This window comes from Dermochelys coriacea, chromosome 2, assembly GCF_009764565.3.
Source record: "Dermochelys coriacea isolate rDerCor1 chromosome 2, rDerCor1.pri.v4, whole genome shotgun sequence".
In the NCBI taxonomy this organism is placed as follows: domain Eukaryota; kingdom Metazoa; phylum Chordata; order Testudines; family Dermochelyidae; genus Dermochelys; species Dermochelys coriacea.
The window spans coordinates 261,917,266-261,929,911 of NC_050069.1; the positions used below are offsets into that span (position 1 = coordinate 261,917,266).

At 44.6% G+C, this 12,646-nt stretch overlaps 1 long non-coding RNA gene across 1 annotated transcript in view; it reads left to right on the plus strand.

Moving 5' to 3' along the window:
* Window positions 1-706: 706 nt before the first annotated feature.
* LOC119851613 overlaps window positions 707-12,646 on the plus strand; it is a 53,061-nt gene continuing 41,121 nt past the window's right edge. Inside the window, exon 1 of the long non-coding RNA XR_005291309.2 lies at window positions 707-799. This is a non-coding gene — a long non-coding RNA (uncharacterized LOC119851613). The remainder of the gene's footprint in view (window positions 800-12,646) is intronic.

Sequence of the window (12,646 nt, forward strand, 5' to 3'; positions counted from 1 at the left end):
CAGAAAAGGAGTACTTGTGGTAGCAGCCGTGTTAGTCTGTATTCGCAAAAAGAAAAGGAGTACTTGTGGCATCTTACAGACTAACAAATTTATTTGAGCGTAAGCTTTTGTGAGCTACACCAATCTGATGAAGTGAGCTGTAGCTCACGAAAGCTTATGCTCAAATAAATTTGTTAGTCTCTAAGGTGCCACAAGTACTCCTTTTCTTTTTGCAAATACAGACTAACACGGCTGCTACTCTGAAACATGCATACAGGCAACTCACTTGTGCAAAAGTGCCCTACTCTGAGAGGTGGCTGCACCTGCCCCTCTCTAGGGTTCATACCTATCTCCGATTAAACACACTCTGTACCTGTTTTCCTCCCTCCACAGCTGAGAAACCCCTAATGGAAGGCTCCCCTTGGACTATGTGATCTGGAGAGATAGCCTGGTCATTAACCTTCCATTTATGATGCTGCTCAGCAACGCAAAGGAAGCTCAAAGGTCTACAGGCTGAGACAATGGAGTGCTTTTACCCCACTATCTCCTCAGCAGCTCTCCAACTCTGAGGGAAGATATTACATGGGATCCCAAAAGTCTCCATAGAAAGAGTGAATCCTGGGTGCTCATATGCCAATGGCCACTAATGTGTAAGCCATCAGCACCTGGCACCTTCTGAACCCTTTCATAGTGGAGCACCACCCGTAGGCCAGCTGTCCCTTATCACAAGAAACAGCCCTTATTTTTTCATCTCTGTCCAACAAGATCAGGAGTTACTGTGTGCTGCAAAAGCAGCAAGAAATATCCCTGGCAAATGTAGGTGAGTAGTGCTTATTAAATATTAATTATTATTATTTATTAATAATATCAGGAAGAGGGGTAAAGTGGAGGGGCTAAGAAAGCAGTCCCTTATTTTTGAAATACAATATTGGTAACCCTACGGGGCTGCTGTAGTTAAAGTTAAGCCTTGTTTCGGTTTAAAGCTTGACTATTGTAAGTGTAGTAAAATCCACATTTACTTGGATGGTCTTGGGATTGCTGTGCCTTGTGAGGGTTCAGAGTCAGATTAACCATCCCAGACTGGGATCTCTGGAGCAAGGGGTTACTGAGATTCAGCCCTGCCCCTCCTAAAATCAGCTGTTTACAAAATCATCTGATTCTAACTGATCAGAATCTAACTGATTCTAATTTTCATACTCCTGGGGTCAAAACTATGCCTCTCATCCTCCCCAAACTGATCTCAGCTGCTCAGGCTTTATCTGAGCTAGTGCATGGCACCCACTGTTTCTTTGGGAAAGCAGTATGGCAAAAGTTTTATTTAACGTAACATTTGCAGGTATGACTATACTGCAGCTGGGCGTGTTCCACCTCATCAGCCCAGGCCGACAGGCACAGGCTAGCACTGCTCAAACTAGCATGTTCAAAACAGCAGTGTGGCAATTGCAGTACAGGCTAGTTACCTGAGTACAAGCCTGCCTGAGCCCTTAGCTGCAAGCACAGGTAGCTAGCCTACACTGGAGTCTCCAACTCCGCACTACTATTTGTAGGGAGCTTACCCTGCTCAAGCCAACCTGTCTGTCAGCCCAAATGGGAGGCATGCACTTATTAGGAGGGCTGCATAAGTTAAACTGAGCTCCCTGACATAATGAAATGCACCTGAACAGCACTTTAGGCTATAGCTCTGACAGCTAGAGGGTTTGCAGGCAGCCTATTGCTATGCAAGCTGGGTGGCTCAAGGTGATGTGCTGTGGTTGATGGCTGTGTTTGAGACCCATTTTTGGCAGCTTTTAGCCCATGTGGGATGGGTGCATTCTGCAGGGCTCCTTTTGGAAGCTCTGCCCTGAGACTGAAACTTGTGGTTTAAGAGTGAATGTTTCAAAGTGCACATGCAGACTGTTTTTTTGTTTTTGTAGAAGCACTGTCAAGAAAAAGAGCATTAATTAAGCAGAGGACAGATGAAAGAGTAATGCAAATGTAACCCACACATCTTCTGGGTGTGGTATTCTGTGCCATCTAGTGGCACCAAGACAATTTAAAGAAAGAGTTAAATGAGTCTGCTCTACAGCCTTAGCTAACAGGCAGTTGGCTTTTAGCTCATGAGGTAGAGGCTCATTCATTAAGCTTCAGGGGCCCCAGGTTTGATCCTGCCTGCTGACAGTTGGTTTTATAGAAACATGACACCCCTATCCCTCTGCCAAGCTTCACCCCTTAGCTCTGTAGTCTGGCTCAGCGAGTGAGGTGCTAGCACCCCCCAGACAATGACCCTTATTAGTGTAAGGGAACATTCAAACACTGATTTTAAAAACGGTGGCTGGAGCTTTGTCAAAGAACTGGGTTTCCCAAAAAGTGTCTTATTTGTTGAGGGATCGTAGAAAAGTGACCTTTGCTCTTCTGGGTACTCAGAAGTGCTGACAGAGCAGAGTTGGGCTCCTTCCCTTACAATGACATACCTGGGAGCACAAGGGTTTGGGCATTGGAACAATCTGTGACCTCCCCTGCTCCCCTACAAACCCCCAACCTCCCACAGCTGCTTCACCAGGCCAACAGAAGAGGTTCCTGAGCTTCCTTTCTCCCCATTGCTCCCCAGTCAGGGTAGGGAAGCCTGAACTCCCCACCTTCCCCACTTCTGTCTCCTATACTGGTGGAAGGGCTTTAGGCTCATCTTTCCCCAATCCCCTTGATGCTGCTGCTTCTAAAGGGAAAGAGCAGTGCAGGAGACTGGGGAAGAACGGAGGTCAAATGTGCAGTGGGGTATACAGAGGGGCTTCAGTTCCCCCCCCAAATATCCATACACCCATCTGTCTTCCTTCAAAACATGGCCCCGGAGTACTGAGAACAGGATGGGTAGCAGGAATGAGCATGTTTAGTACATAGCATAATGTTGGTCTTAAATGTGCCCCCCCTTACTGAAGCATTCCCTGGGGCTCTTGCCACCTCTTGGGGTCAGAGTCAAGGTGGTATGGATCTCAGCACTGCATTTCCTGGTTTTCAGAAGTTGAAGTTGGCATTATCTTAACTCCCAGTGTTCAGAGGGTTGACTGTACCTGAACTCAATGTTCTGAAGTGGCACAAGGTGCCAGTGGGCAACCTTGACTCTGCATTAACAAAGCTTTTGGGGGCAATTCATTTATATTACAGTAGTGCCTAGGAACTGACTCAACGATCAGGGCCTTTTTTCTTTTTTTTTGCCCCTAGGCTCAGTGCAGACATATAGAAGGTAAAGACAGTCCCTGCCACAGAGCTTAGTCTAGGTGTCAGACAGGGCAAAGCAGGTGGACAAAAGAGATAAACAGAGTGGGTGGGAGGATGAGGTAAGAAGGAAACCTCACCTTGCCCCTTTCTGAACCAGTGCCAGGGGCCAGTGATTTGAAGGCCTCATGGCAGAGGTAGGCCTTAGTAGGAGGTTTACATTTAGGCAGGACCTGTTAAATACACCAAATTGCAAGAGAAAAATAGGGAAGGTTTTTGAATCGTCTCAAACATGAGACACATTACCTGAGGGGTTTAATCCCACTAGCAGCTAAATAAGTGAGCTGTAGCTCACGAAAGCTTATGCTCAAATAAATTTGTTAGTCTCTAAGGTGCCACAAGTACTCCTTTTCTTTTTGCGAATACAGACTAACACGGCTGCTACTCTGAAACCAGCTAAAGAAGCTTTCTGATATTCAAGAAAGCTATCGTACAAGTGTGCCCCGGAGCAGCCTCTGCCAAAATTATCCTTTGCTTCAAGAGTAAGCCCTTCTTTCACTCTCCCGTGCAGGTAGATGTCATGGTATGGAGCAGGCCTGTTCCTCATTTTAGCTTTCACCCGAGCAGCTTTATACTCCCCTTTGGTTCCTCCTGTCAGGCAGTTCCTCTGTAGGATTTCTGGTTGCAGATCAAGCAAGCCAAATCTTAAATCTGTCAATTTGTTAATCCCTTTATAAACAGTTGTATTTTTTTAAACCACAAATGAAAAGTCTTGTTCCACTATATAACTTCAGTTCCCATCCAATATCCAGCCAAAATGAGACAGTCAAACTTTTGATAATTCTATTCATTTGGGACTGAACCTCAGGTAACTTGATTGTGCCCAGCAGTCTGGATTTTAATGAATCATTGACTGGCATTTTAAAGCCACTGATTTCCATTCTGCTTTATTACCTGCGGACTGCACCTGGCTCCCTATTAATTTCAGAAGGGCTCTGCCAGGTAATTGTATGTACTCTGATTTGATGTGTGAAAAGTGTGTTCTTTGGGGGACCTATCCAGGTCATTTGTTTATTAGTCCTAGGGTCTCAGGTCTTGCATACCCATCTGCCCTCTTCTTCACATAGATAGGCCGCTGCTTATGTTGTTTATATAACGGCAATGTTCAGGTGTGGAGTATAATGAGTGGATACGATGATGAGGATGGATTGACCCTCATTCGGTGAGATTTAACGTTCAGTGGGCTTTGGTTCCAGTTCATATGGTCCAATGGATAAAGTGTCTCGGTCCCTTTCTCATAGTCGATGCATGATGTCGCTCCGGCTCACGCCTCCTGGTACTGTCGGTGGCCAGTGACATGTTCAGTGTAGATGTCTCTGAACCATCAAATGGTGTCTGAGACATGAGGCGCCGCATAAGCCATGTGTGGTGTTGACCGATCCCACAGGTCTTCAGCACACGCTCGTTGCAGGGGTCCCAGGAGCCCAGGGCTCCAATGATCAGGGTGTCCATCTGCACCTCTTAGCCCTTCGCTCTCAGGGTGTTGGCCAGGGGAGCATACTTTTCCAGTTTACGAGCCTGGGCTTCGTGAAAGGCCAGCGTCCTGTGCTCAAAGGAGACCATGACGTCGACGAGGATGATCTTTTTCTGGGCCTCATCGGTGACGATGATGTCAGGTCGTTGCTGGCTGTCGGTACCAGGGATGGCAGTGCTCAGGACAGAAAGCCCAGGGCCTTGCTGGATATTCTCCAGTACTCTCTGAAAAACAGGGCTGAAGCCTTGGATGTGGACCCAGAGGTTCTCACTCTCTTCAAACTCTTAGAGTAGTTCCTCATGAGCCTCAGAGGGGATGGCAGCTGCTGGGACCACTGGACCACTTCAGTGCGGATGGCCACAAACGGTAACATCTCTAAGTCCTCATGGTTGGCTGTTGCTTCTGGTTCTGCTGAGAAATTTTGTAAGGTTCTGAATGGGAGATTTCCATTTTAAGATGGTTCAGGGAGGAGTGTGGCAGGACATCACTGATCCTTACTCTTCAATGGAACATAACTAGCTCTCCAAAAAACCATGAGAACTGTCTATGCTTCTGAGTGTTTGAAATAGAGTCAGACTGATCCAGCGGCTTTGGGGGTTTTTTTTCTAATTGGGAGAAAAATGAATGGCGTCTTGTATCTTAAGCTTTGTTCACCTTGAACGAAGATGGAAAAAGCAGCAGCAAAGCTACTTATAGGAAAATCCTACTTTCAGAACTCCTGCTGCTGCTGTAATCATTGTTTAATATTACTTACAGCTGGTCAAAATTTTTACGCTTCATTGATGTATTGGCCCAAAAAAAGAGGAAACTTCTTTACTAAACTCTTGCAAATTTTTCCCTTTTTTGACCTACTCTTTTTAAAGGTTGATGAAATCTCAAATGTTGAAAATATTCCCCTCTGTTTCCTGACCAGCTTCATTAGTATTTGTAGTATGGTAGTGCCCACTATGGGATAAACGCTGCACAGACATACAGGAAGACAGTCCCTGTTCCAGGCAGCTTGTATTCTAACCGTTGACATGATACAAAGATAGGAAACAACCATTTCTGAGTAAAGGAAGGGCAAGGAGATTGGGGGTTACAAAAATTAGGTTACATCAGTCGCCTAGTTACACAATCAACTTGTTATTCATGTACATATGGGGGAACATATCTCTGCCCCCAAACATCATAAAAATCCCCTTCTATAGCACAGACTGCTACTCAACTTTCCCCATCCTCCATCACTACCCAGCCACCCTATTTAATCTCCATGTTCCCTCTCTATCCACCCATTCAGCCTGCCTCTCAACCACCTTGTCTCCTGCTTCAACCACCCTCTCTCCTCTCCTCACCTCACCTCACATAGTGACTTCATCCTGTAAAAGTTCCATACCTCACCAAGTCAATCATGCGCCTCCCTTGGCGCAACAATCCTTCCCTTCTACCTCACTCCTGTGGCTAGGGCTAGGATGGCTATTCACCCAAACCCTGTCCTGTCACACACAGCTCCCACTCATCCTCCTCCTGGTGCATCTGTCTATATGAATAGAGATTTATATCGAGCCAGCCCTCAGAAGGTAGCAGGAGAGGGACCCCTGCCATATGTGTCTCCGGGGGGCCTACTTGGTCCTTCTGCTGTCTAATCCCTCTTTGAGGAGTTGGCTGTAATTGTCCAGGATCTAGCTAGTCACCTTTAGCCATCAGCATCCATTCTGATTCATACCGCCTGCTATTCCAGTAAGCTGGACCTGTGCTACCAAGGAGAAAAAATGAGTTTGTTCCCTCAGTAGTTTTCTATGATCATAGGCACCCCTGTATTCACACCCTACACACTCTTGCAACAATATTTGTACAAACATGTCTTGGGAGGTATCCTATGAAAGCTAATAACTTGCCAGTTATTGATATCACTGTAAAATGAATGAGTAAATATTATATGTGAAGTTATGAATTCCCTCTGTATGATGCTACTGGAACATGTATGAGACAAGACAGCCTAGCCAAAGTAAAGGCCATAAACAGGTCTGTCCTAGACAAAGGAATGTGGGTTTACCTCAGCTTTCATATCATCAGTAAACAAAGCTATTGTGCTGAATCTGAAAGACCAAGAATTAATGTGTCTCCTGCCCCCCAGAGAGACATAGGAGATTGAGTCCCTGACTTGTACACAAAGACAACCCCTTGGGGAGTATAAGGACTAGAGACTCTATCTTTATCCTTCACCTTAGAAGACAAAGGAATCAAGCAACTTGATCTCTGTGGTGGGTCCTGGCCAGTAAAAAGCTAGAAATGAGATTTTGAGTGAGAGACTCCATCTTGAACAAAGATTGTATCTTCCTACATGAAGTTTTAGATGCATGGTTTCATTTTTTTTATCATAACCAACTCTACCTTATCTCTTTTACTTGGTATCACTTAATCCATGCTCTTCTTCTAATAACCTTGTTTTACTTTTACTATAAATCAATTCAGTGCTGTGTTTGAAGGGAAGGGTATATTTACCGCTGTTAAATGAATAAGCTGGAAGGTACTGACTCTTTAACAGAGCAGTGAATCTAATATCTTCTGTGACTGCACAGTGGTAGGGGTTGTGCATTCCAAAGAAACATCTCTGAGGAGCTCGGGGGCTGGAGTTCACTGATTGTTATGTGTGAGGTGAGTTCTGAGCCAGGAGAGCCTTGAGGAGTTTGTCAGTGAGGAAGGTAGACTGGTGTGGCAGGGAGTTGACATTCAGTCTAATCATCTGCAAAACTCACTCTTTCTGAGGCAGAGACATAATAGAGTGGCTCATGACTCTGGGCATCCCCAGGGACATGTTATAGTTTCTTCCTTGCATTAGAAAGGAATATCTTCACACAGTACCCTTACACGAACCTCAGGCTTTTCGCTTCCTCTGAGAACTGAATGGAAGTTCACCGCTAGGACCCAATGAGACTACTTCACACCATTCACCTCCTGAGATGCAGGGGTGTCACAGAGGGAATGGAGTCCTTGCTACATTTGGTTTCTATGCAGTAAAGAACTAAATTAGTTCAAGTTCTTCCTGATTGCCTGTCCAAATTCCCCTAACAGCCCGTATGCCCACCATGCCATGAACAGACTTGTTAAGGATTGGTATTGCTTACTCCAATATCTGCAGAAGAGGATAGAGGCTAAAAAGGGGTTTACCAAACAGCAGATGCAGTATTGTCAATCCCAAACATTCCAAAATCATGAGTCAGGCTCTTCAAAATCATGACATTGGCTTAAAAAGCAAATTATTTTTAAGCACATCATACATATGCTAGATTTATTTTGTTTGCTTTCTGGATTCTGAACCTTTGGGGTACATACAGGTCACATTTTCAAAGCTTTTCTCTGCAAGCTTGGGGGCTAAAAACTTTTGTTCTTTACTTTGAATAAAATGAGAGTCTCTTATAATCACTTGACTCCAGGAGCAGGGGCTTTAAGTTCAGCACCAAATATTGTAAGACTTGCAATAAAAATATAATAAACTCCTCCAGAAGTCCTCTGCGGACTTACCTTAACAGAACCTATAACACTTCGGATGATCTTTGCAACAGACTGGCCATGTTTGTCTGAAACACTCCATGCAGTCAGCAGTGTTGATTCTGCTGGAAAATGTTTAAATTAATTCTGCTAGGCAATAGAAGGAACCGACTCATTGGGTGCAGCTCTCTGTGGATAGATGGGATTTAGGGTGTGTGACACTCTGAAGATACCCAACACTGTGGGATACCTTCTTAGCCTCTGCCTCAGCGAGAGAGAGACTTGCTGGTGTTAAACGGGTGTCGGCTCCCGTCCCTCTCACCCCAGTCTGTTAACCACCCAAACAATCTCCTCAGAAGCTCTGCTAACTTTTAATCAGCCTTCATGACCCCAAATACCTCAAAGGTCTTTCTGCAATGTCCAGCTCCTGACACTGGAACTCACAGTAATTACCATGTCCTCTGTCTCTAAAGAGACAGGGTACACATAGCTGGATGGTTATACCTCAGGATCAGGTCCCTCATAACAGCATAGCACTGTAATCATAGAATCATAGAATCATAGAATATCAGGGTTGGAAGGGACCCCAGAAGGTCATCTAGTCCAACCCCCTGCTCAAAGCAGGACCAAGTCCCAGTTAAATCATCCCAGCTAGGGCTTTGTCAAGCCTGACCTTAAAAACCTCTAAGGAAGGAGATTCTACCACCTCCCTAGGTAACGCATTCCAGTGTTTCACCACCCTCTTAGTGAAAAAGTTTTTCCTAATATCCAATCTAAACCTCCCCCATTGCAACTTGAGACCATTACTCCTCGTTCTGTCATCTGCTACCATTGAGAACAGTCTAGAGCCATCCTCTTTGAAACCCCCTTTCAGGTAGTTGAAAGCAGCTATCAAATCCCCCCTCATTCTTCTCTTCTGCAGACTAAACAATCCCAGCTCCCTCAGCCTCTCCTCATAAGTCATGTGCTCTAGACCCCTAATCATTTTCGTTGCCCTTCGTTGTACTCTTTCCAATTTATCCACATCCTTCCTGTAGTGTGGGGCCCAAAACTGGACACAGTACTCCAGATGAGGCCTCACCAGTGTCGAATAGAGGGGAACGATCACGTCCCTCGATCTGCTCGCTATGCCCCTACTTATACATCCCAAAATGCCATTGGCCTTCTTGGCAACAAGGGCACACTGCTGACTCATATCCAGCTTCTCGTCCACTGTCACCCCTAAGTCCTTTTCCGCAGAACTGCTGCCGAGCCATTCGGTCCCTAGTCTGTAGCGGTGCATTGGATTCTTCCATCCTAAGTGCAGGACCCTGCATTTATCCTTATTGAACCTCATTAGATTTCTTTTGGCCCAATCCTCCAATTTGTCTAGGTCCTTCTGTATCCTATCCCTCCCCTCCAGCGTATCTACCACTCCTCCCAGTTTAGTATCATCCGCAAATTTGCTGAGAGTGCAATCCACACCATCCTCCAGATCATTTATGAAGATATTGAACAAAACGGGCCCCAGGACCGACCCCTGGGGCACTCCACTTGACACCGGCTGCCAACTAGACATGGAGCCATTGATCACTACCCGTTGAGCCCGACAATCTAGCCAGCTTTCTACCCACCTTATAGTGCATTCATCCAGCCCATACTTCCTTAACTTGCTGACAAGAATGCTGTGGGAGACCGTGTCAAAAGCTTTGCTAAAGTCAAGAAACAATACATCCACTGCTTTCCCTTCATCCACAGAACCAGTAATCTCATCATAAAAGGCGATTAGATTAGTCAGGCATGACCTTCCCTTGGTGAATCCATGCTGACTGTTCCTGATCACTTTCCTCTCCTCTAAGTGCTTCAGGATTGATTCTTTGAGGACCTGCTCCATGATTTTTCCAGGGACTGAGGTGAGGCTGACCGGCCTGTAGTTCCCAGGATCCTCCTTCTTCCCTTTTTTAAAGATGGGCACTACATTAGCCTTTTTCCAGTCATCCGGGACTTCCCCCGTTCGCCACGAGTTTTCAAAGATAATGGCCAAGGGCTCTGCAATCACAGCCGCCAATTCCTTCAGCACTCTCGGATGCAATTCGTCCGGCCCCATGGACTTGTGCACGTCCAGCTTTTCTAAATAGTCCCTAACCACCTCTATCTCTACAGAGGGCTGGCCATCTCTTCCCCATTTTGTGTTGCCCAGCACAGCAGTCTGGGAGCTGACCTTGTTAGTGAAAACAGAGGCAAAAAAAGCATTGAGTACATTAGCTTTTTCCACATCCTCTGTCACTAGCTTGCCTCCCTCATTCAGTAAGGGGCCCACACTTTCCTTGGCTTTCTTCTTGTTGCCAACATACCTGAAGAAACCCTTCTTGTTACTCTTGACATCTCTTGCTAGCTGCAGCTCCAGGTGCGATTTGGCCCTCCTGATATCTTTCCTACATGCCCGAGCAATATTTTTATACTCTTCCCTGGTCATATGTCCAAGCTTCCACTTCTTGTAAGCTTCTTTTTTATGTTTAAGATCCGCTAGGATTTCACCATTAAGCCAAGCTGGTCGCCTGCCATATTTACTATTCTTTCGACTCATCGGGATGGTTTGTCCCTGTAACCTCAACAGGGATCTATTTATGGTAATCTATTTATGGTGAAAACAAAGGTTTATCAACAAAGAACAGATTGAAATGAATATTAAGTAAGAATAATGGAAAGAGAAATGGTTACAACTGAAACGAAAGTGTAGCACCGTTCTAAGACTAAGCATAACATTGACAAGCTACGCTGCTTTGTCCGAAGTAGTTTCTTGCCCTCAAAGTCCTTTTGAAGAGTTTGCTGATTTTTTCAGTCAAATCAGGATCCAGATTTTCATGAACCACCCCCTTCTCCCCAGGGTATTCCTCAGTGAAATGGATAACCAAGAGGTTTTTTCTTTCATAGAGTCCAGCAAAGTTTTGAAATGTATCACTTTGAAGTGTACCCCCAGATAAGATTCTCCTCCCCCATTGCTGGCTCTCCCGTGTGCCCAGCACCATTCAGCTTTTACATCCCCCTGTTACATTTGCAACTGAAGTAAACAGGAAAAACAATGTAACCTCCATTGTATTTGGCTTCAGAATGCTTTGTTTACATTAGAAATAGTTGTATAGACATGCTTTTGTACGGCCAAAGACCTGTTCATCCATTCTGCCGTGTTACAGACTTTACAGCATATCATTAAGTATCCATAATTCCTCAGTGTTGCTACATACATTTCATAGTGATATTAATTACCAGTGTGTCACCAGCTTACATTTGATATCTTACAAGACAATCTTTGGATAAACACTATGAAAACAGTGTTAGGTGTAATGAGTTTGTCAGGCCTGAGGAGTAGCTGACAGAACAGTTGGCATTGTAGGGTTTTTAGGGTCACACTTGTCTGCAGTGGAAAATCCAAGGAGCATGGGAAGAAGGCTTGAGCAGAATTTGTTAGACACAGGTTTTAAGACCAGCGGGGACTATTATAATCTGATTCTGTTAGTGCAAATAGGGTTAATAAATCTTATTCACCTTTCTATAAATAGTTTGATATTTACGGGTGAAAAGTACAAATTAGAATGGAAAAAAAGATCATATTGCACTTATCTTTTGAAACAGAGCATAGAGGATCTCAATATTTAAAGTTTCATCCTAAATATCCTAACCAGATAGACCCAAACCAACTCATTCTCAGTACTGAAACACTGTACATTGTATGCATCATTGAGAGCTGACAAAGGTTTTCTTGCGGCTTAGCAACAACCAGTGACTCCAGCAAATTCCTTTGCTCTTCAAATCAGTGCCATTTTTGGGGATCACTTTCTTATTGCCATGACCATCTGTCAGAACAGTAAATCAACCATGCATTTCCAGGGATAGTATGGCATTATTTCCAGCTTTTGACTTTGAAAAGGCGCTATTCATTCCCCTCCTAACAACCGAACCGATAGTGTAATAAACTACTATTGTATAAACATACCAGAGTAGCTTGCTTTTGTCAGTATTCAATCTGGATGAATTTTATTTTGTAATTTGAATTCTTTCCTTCATTGATAAGGTATTGCCATGAGAACAGTCCAGTGTATAAATGGTGATCCGTAGGCTGATATTTCTGTGCTTATATAATTGCATAAAATATACAAAGGGGTATTAAAATACCTTTTACACAGTGCTTTTCGTCAGTAGAAATCAAAGCATTTTACAAAAGCTGTTAGCATCATCTCCTCTTTACAGATAGGGAAGCTGAAGTGACTTGCTTAAGGTCCCTTAGCAGTTCGGCTGGGACGAGGATGGGGGTCTCCTGTGTACTAGTCTAGTGTGCAGTTCAGTAGGACACACTGCCTAGAGCTGCAAAAGTAGTTTGCAAACTTTAAGGGATCCCTTCACCCACCTCTGGCATGGACTGCACATCAGCTGTTTAGCAGCACACAACCAGTTTAGGTTAAGAGATGAAGAATAGCAGATTCAGCTGAAACTGCA